Source organism: Bidens hawaiensis, unplaced genomic scaffold (genome assembly GCF_021521415.1).
Source record: "Bidens hawaiensis isolate Kalapana, Puna unplaced genomic scaffold, B.hawaiensis_p1.1 tig00003544_1, whole genome shotgun sequence".
NCBI lineage: Eukaryota > Viridiplantae > Streptophyta > Magnoliopsida > Asterales > Asteraceae > Bidens > Bidens hawaiensis.
In genome coordinates, this window is record NW_027491202.1 from 871,148 (window position 1) to 878,693 (window position 7,546).

A 7,546-nucleotide genomic window follows, 5' to 3' on the forward strand; every position below is an offset into this window, starting at 1 on the left:
CGCCTAACTTATTATTTTATTATATTATATGACTTAATATCTAGTCGGGGGTATAGCCCAAACCTTGATCAAAATTTAAGCTTACATAAGCTTTACATATACAAATGTTATAGTCAAAATATTGTTTCTTCATGATTAAGAAACATAAGCTTTTACATACAAGGGGTATAGTCAAACTGATGTTTCTTCTTGACAAAGAAACCTAACATAAATGTTTCTAAATGAAGAAGTAATGTAGTGCATGATTGGTAAATAAACATAAAGACTACAGGTCTAAATGTTTTATTCAAACAAATGATCTATTAAGGTTTAAAGCTATCAAAACCAGACTAAAGGTATGTAGCCTGATCAAGAGACAATTCGGGTATTTATGAAAACCTATTTTATTATAGGTTAAGTATCATTCATTCATAGAGGTTTTCAAACGAGATCACCACATCATTCAGAATAGACTATTACAGCTGAATACGTTAAACCTTTTACAATGAGTCAATAAGATAAACGGATTGTTTATCTTAAAAAGTCAGTCAAATGTTTATAAGAGATTACGTGATCTCTAACATACAAGATAGAAAATAAAAGCAATTGTCTCAACCTGTTAACCTGCGTGCATACTAAAAGTCAGCTATGCTGAGTGAGTTCTAGTTAATAACATAACTTACTTTACATACACATATACGTGCTCGGAGGTACGCATTACATACTTAACATGTCCATCATTCTTTCATATGCAATCATAACTAACCTTACGTTATAAAGAGCATTCGCCCTACATACCTCAGATATTATTAGGGTCCGGTACCCTCCATCCTCGGATATTATTAGGGTCTAGTACCCTCCATCCTCGGATATTATTAGGGTCCGGTCACCCTTCATCCTCGGATATTATTAGGGTCTGGTACCCTCCATCCTCGGATATTATTAGGATCCGGTACCCTTTCTTCCATACCTCCTTAACGTACTTTCTATATACAATATTGTAAGTTTTGCACATACATACATCGTTCATAACATCAACCATTTCCTGGCAGTACATGTGTAACACCCCGTAACCGCAGCGGAAACGTAAACGGGATGCAACAGACACATCTGATATCAACAGCATTGCTTATAAAGAAAACACCACTACATTAATTTACATCATATTACATTGTTCCAAGTTTAGTTCCCGTCTAGGCGTTACACATAAGTTTTACCAACAGTACATTAACATATTTAATACAAAATGATCACTAAGCTTCCACAAAAAGCACGCATCATCAAGCATGTAGCACTTATTCCAGTTTGGGAGTACCTAGAAAGCATGTAAAGAAAACGGGTCAACTACGAATAGTTGGTGAGTTTCACTAATTTAAGTAAACAGTGATAAATCATTATCATAATAATATATTAGCGATGTAATTATGCTGAGCCCACAAGTGAAACCTCTGACTATCACACACAACCCCCGTGGCATATCCCCCGCCCACGGACCTGCCCCAAACCGCTATGTGTAACATTACATAGCAAAATATATATAACAACAAAATAGACATGTGCAACTGGCTGGGAAACATCAGCAAATCCATGCCGGACCAGTTGGGTTTGTCAGACCAATAGTACTATTCACACCCTACCGGCTTTCAGTTAATCACTCGTGTTCCGGGGCCTTAGAATGTTAGCAACTCAGACAATTACCATCTTAGTACATTTCCGTACGATTCTCGTACAATAAAACATATATAAATACACGCAAATCCATGCGTTCAGTATGTACTTAAACATTTCAATAATAACATGCTTTCCGCCCCGGGAAAATATTTAAAAACAGTTCAGAAAAAGGGGCTCGTGAAACTCACCTTATCGCAAGCAGTAACACAGTACGTGAGCTATTAATCCGGATCTGTAATACGATCCCTAAATTCGTTACTATACATTCACTATTTATATAATTTTAATCGTGTTAACCGGTACATCTGGGGACACTGTTAACCCAGTACTGTACCCGTTCCGGGGGCAATGTTAACCCAGAAACACTTCTTAGGACTCAGATTGTGATATCGTTTAGAGTTCACTAGTCAAAATTACTACTAGTCGTTTTTCCGTTTTGCGTGCCTAGCACGGTTATCCGTTTTTACGTTTCAAAAATGAGTTTGGTCACACACGACCTGAAAATAGTTGTTGATTGATAATTTAAGTAAAGTTGTGAATTTAGAGCTCGGTTTAGACGCCCCGATTGGCCGCGGGGCCCGTTTCCGTCTTTAGCGTACCGGAAACTGTTAAATCGTTTAAGATTACCCAAATCATCCGAATTATTTTTGGATGATTCATTTTTACTTGTTTAACTCAATTATATGAAAATGGTTCATTTTTAGGGTTTTTATACACCAGTCAGCTCGCTTAGGCGAACTTTACCGATTTACGCGTTTTAAGGTTTAAAAGTTTGTTTTTATCTTCTTTTTAGCACAAATAAATATCCGTTTAATCTCGGATCTTGAAATTTTGTACAAATCACTTTTTGACAGTGGGGATTTTTATAAAAATATTTCCAGAATTAATTTTTATATTTAAAATTTATTTATCTATTTTTAAACACCATTTAAACACTAAATATGTCGTAAATACCAAACGATCTTAGAACAATCCCAAATTTTTCCTGGATGACCCCTGCCATCCACATAGTCCCCTGTAATATTTCCAGAACCAAAATCTCATTTTAAATGCCATTTTCACTAAAACCGAGCTAGAAAACCCTAGAACTTGTTTAACCGAAAAGCCTACTTAGACTTCTCCAACTGACCTAATATTTTGTGTGTGACTTATACATGTTATAAAAAGCTTATCTGAAATTTTCCAAAATTTTTCATGATATTTAACTATTTTTCACCATTTTTTGGCCAAAACCGAGCATTAAATTCACCAAATATTCATCCTTTGTCCAAAAATTACCAAAAATTCACAGAACTCATATTTTCATATATCTAACACCTCTGTAAAATTTCATGACCTAACTCTACAAGTATCACAATCTGTCCAAATTACAAACATCGTACAAAAACCGAACTACCTTGTGTTTCTAGCTCCAAATCGCAAGGATCTCGCTTTCTAGCCTTTGCTAACAACTAGATACAACACCTACAAGCACAATAACACCACACCAAGCAAGTTACACCCACAATCAAGCCATTTCTTTCATGGTTTCGGTTATGCTTTAAAAACAAAGATTTAACCGTAAAAATTCGTTTTTGGTTCCTTTAACTCCTTTCTTGGACCAAGATCCCTTGTATAACCCGTATACATCACTTGATCATGCAAGAATCGGTTTTCATCTTTGAAACCTCATTTTCTTGCAAACAAACTCAATAAACGAATATGAACACGTAAATAACACGATTTTACCTCGGTTTTTCTTGTTCAAATTTCTGGATTTTAGGGTCTTAAGGTGGATAGGAAATGAAGAACTTGGAGTGTTTGTGAAAAAAAAAATAAAAAGGATAAAGGGTTATCCCCTTTTAATCCGATCGGAAGTCAAGGAGGGTGGGGTGGGACCCACCTCTCCATTTTCAACCACATATTTGGATTTCCGAGATCCGGATAATGTTTTGGATAATCTGGTTCAGTTCGTTTTTCGGTTAAATGTTTAATTTGGCTTAAAACGAGGCTAAAACGGTCGTTTTTCGGCTTAAAAATGAAATTTATATAAACCGATTAAAAAACTTAAAAAACTTAAACCATGACATTTATTAACTTGAAACATCATATTATTAATAATTGCGCATCTTTTTCGGCTTGATCGATCGTCTCTTGATCGATCGATCATATCTTCGGTTTTATTTTTTTTATTTTTTTTTTTTTTGCACAAAGCCAAAAAATATAACTAGATTAAATACAAAAAAATTATGCATGTTAATTTTTGTATAAAATCTTTCAAGGGGAAAATATAAAACCGAAAACCCGAAGCCTAGTTTCCCGTATCCCGGCTCTTGATGCCATTTGTTGGGTTTCTATGGAATTTATAAACTTAGTTAACCATTTAACTAGTCACAATAAAGGCGGAAGCGTGATATAAACAAACTAAACATATGTATCCATGTGTTTATATATGTATATATTACAAGTTTATAGGAAATGTGTACATGAACAATCTAATTTGTTCATGTTAAAAGATTACCAATAATCTATTTATTAGAAACCCGAAGCAAGGATCAAATGATATGGGAAAACTAAACTATCAAAGCTATAAACACTTACATTCTTAACCTTTTAAGAGTGTGCTTGATGTTGAAGAAGATGATGATGTTGATGCTAGACTTTCAAAGGAAAATCCTCAAACGGAAGATACCCCGAGCCTCCAACACACACCGAAATTTGTTAGGGAGCTTGAACACGAATAATCGAGACCCGAACCTCCTTTCTTGACTTTCGGCCGAACCCAAAAACAAGAGAGAAAGAGAATGGTGTGTCTTACTTGAAAGTGTGTACATACATTTTTAAATGAGATCATATCTCTTTAAAGTCCATGGTTAGATTTTAGTCAAGTAAACCACACTCAACCTCTATCCATTCTTTACCAACTTTGACCAAATCTTTGGGGTGTGGGGCCCACCCAAAACCGGCCCCAAAATATATTTATTTTATTTTTTTTTTTTATTTATTTTTTTTATACTTTATAAAATATATAAACACCCCATCTTTTATAAACCATTTTATAAAAGAACACATTGTTAAATAATCATTCCAATAATAATTATTTGAATAAATAAATTAACCAATTAATTTATTCAACACTTTCAAGTAAGTATTCAGAAACCCGATTTTCTGAATGTGTCGTGTTCTGTATTTGTCTTATAGATCTTATCTTAACAAATACATAATTGGTGTGTGTCTAACTCGTTATTGGGTATGACCCGACTTGGATCAAACACGGCTAGCCACATTAACCTAATTATGTGTCTCGGGCATACGGTATTCCAACAATCTCCCACTTGCACGAGACTCATAGGAAGTTAATGCTAATGGTGAATACCGCCTAACAACAGGTCACCACCCCTAGTGTGTTTGACTAAGTGCCATTCAATAACATCATCCCCTTCAAGTCCATACTTGATATGATATAGGTAAGTCTTATCATTACATCCCTTTGTTACTAGATGTCCTGTCAAATCGAAGAGACACAGAGTGATCATTCTCTCAATGATTCAACTTAACAGGCCTTAGACATCTAAACTCTCAACACATAAGAGGAACAAATCCCATCTTGACTGCATACATCCTCGTTGACATCTCATATGATATCTGAGCTCTTTCTTACACGTCATCGTGTTACCGAAATAACAAAGAAGAGAGTCAAGTTATCAGACTTGATGGAAAAACCAGATCCAATATGCATCTCAGGTCAAAGGACACAATGATACTCGCCTTTACTCAAGGATTACTTATGATCAGTTGCACTAACTCCATGCAGTGATCCTTGAGAGCGGATCATGTCCAATATTTGTATCCCACAAATATCTATGAACCTTGGTGGCAAACCTATGCTCTATATTCATCACATGAATATCAACCAATCCGGGTTCATAATAGTCTTACCTTCATACTTGTTCCCACAAGTATGATCGACTACGGACGTTTAGAACAACATAAGTCATTCATGGATTAAACATGCAAATATAGAACATAACTCATTGAATAATTAAAACATAATTAATTTTCATGAGATACCCATTACATTCGTTCTTATACAAACACTAAATACAGATTAAATCCACTCACTAGAATACCGAAGTCCTAATGCACAAACATGACCCTCATGCTTTGGCCTATCGAGGAGCTTCGTGAGTGGGTCCGCAATATTTTGATCGGTATGAACTTTATGAATACATATCTTTCCCTTTTCAACTTCATCCCTTATGTAGTTGAATCTGCGCTCAATGTGCCTCGTTTTCTGATGAGCACGAGGCTCCTTGATCTGTGCAATAGCACCCTCATTGTCACAGAATATCTCTAGGGGCTCCTGAATGGTAGAGATAATCCCTAGATCCATGATGAACTTTTTCATCCATGCAGCCTCTTGGGCTGCCATTGAAGCGGCGATGTACTCAGATTCTGTAGTGGATAACGCGACAACATCCTGCTTCGAACTCTTCCAAGAGACAGCGCCTCCATTCAAAATGAAGACATATCCCCACTGTGACCGAGAATCATCTCGGTCAGTTTGGAAACTCGCATCCACGTAACCCTTTACGACGAGTTCCTCCTCACCAGACCCATATATTAAAAACATATCTTTAGTCCTTCTAAGGTATTTTAATATATTCTTGACAGCCATCCAATGACTGTCACCTGGGTTGTGCTGGTATCTACTCGTTATGCTTAAAGCATACGAGACGTCCGGTCTGGTGCACATCATTGCATACATAATAGATCCTATTGCCGAAGCATAAGGAACATGCTTCATCCTATCCTGCTCTTCCTTAGAGCTAGGACTTTGGGATGAGCTTAACACGGTTCCTCTAGGAATAGGTACCAAACCTTTCTTAGAGTTTTCCATCCTGAACCTTTTCAGGATTTTATCAATGTACGCACTTTGATTGAGTCCGATCAATTTCCTTTGTCTATCCCTATAGACTTTTATTCCCAAGATATATGTCGCTTCTCCAAGATCCTTAATTGAGAAACGACTACTCAACCACGCTTTAACGCTCTCCATACTTGGTATATCATTTCCAAATAAAAGTATATCATCGACATACAAAATAAGGAACATGATTATACTCCCACTAGCCCATTTATACACACACGCCTCATCACCGTTTTGGACGAAACCAAACGCTTTGATTTCTTCATTAAAACGATGATTCCACATCCGTGATGCTTGTTTCAACCCGTAGATTGATTTCCTTAACTTACATACTTTATCAGGATTAGATGGATCGACAAAACCTTCAGGCTGAACCATATGGACATCTTCCTCAAGATATCCATTAAGAAAAGCGGTCTTGACATCCATTTGCCATATCTCATAATCAAAATGAGCTGCAATGGCAAATAATATCCTGATCGACTTAAGCATCGCGACCGGCGAGAAGGTTTCATCTTAAATCAATCCCTTGAGTTTGCGTGAAACCTTTTGCTACAAGTCGTGCTTTGTAAGTATCTAAATTTCCATGCATATCGGTCTTCTTCTTGAAGACCCACTTACATCCAACCATTTTGGAGTTAAGTGGACGATTAACCAATTCCCAAACTTGGTTATCGTGCATGGATTGCATCTCGGCGCTCATGGCTTCAAGCCACTTGTCACAATCAGGTTGTGACATAGCATCTTTGTAGGAGATCGGTTCATCCGAATCGACCAAGTAGCAATCATCCACGAGAAATCCATATTTCTTGGGAGGTCGACTAATCCTACTAGATCTGCGAGCAACGTGTGTATGATCAACCATTTGATCACCTTCAACATCCTCGTGTTGAAAACTAGTATCGACCAACTGTGTATCATCCATTGATTCTTGAACCTCTTCAAGTTCCACTCTCTTTTCACTAGGTCCTTCCATAAGGAACTTAG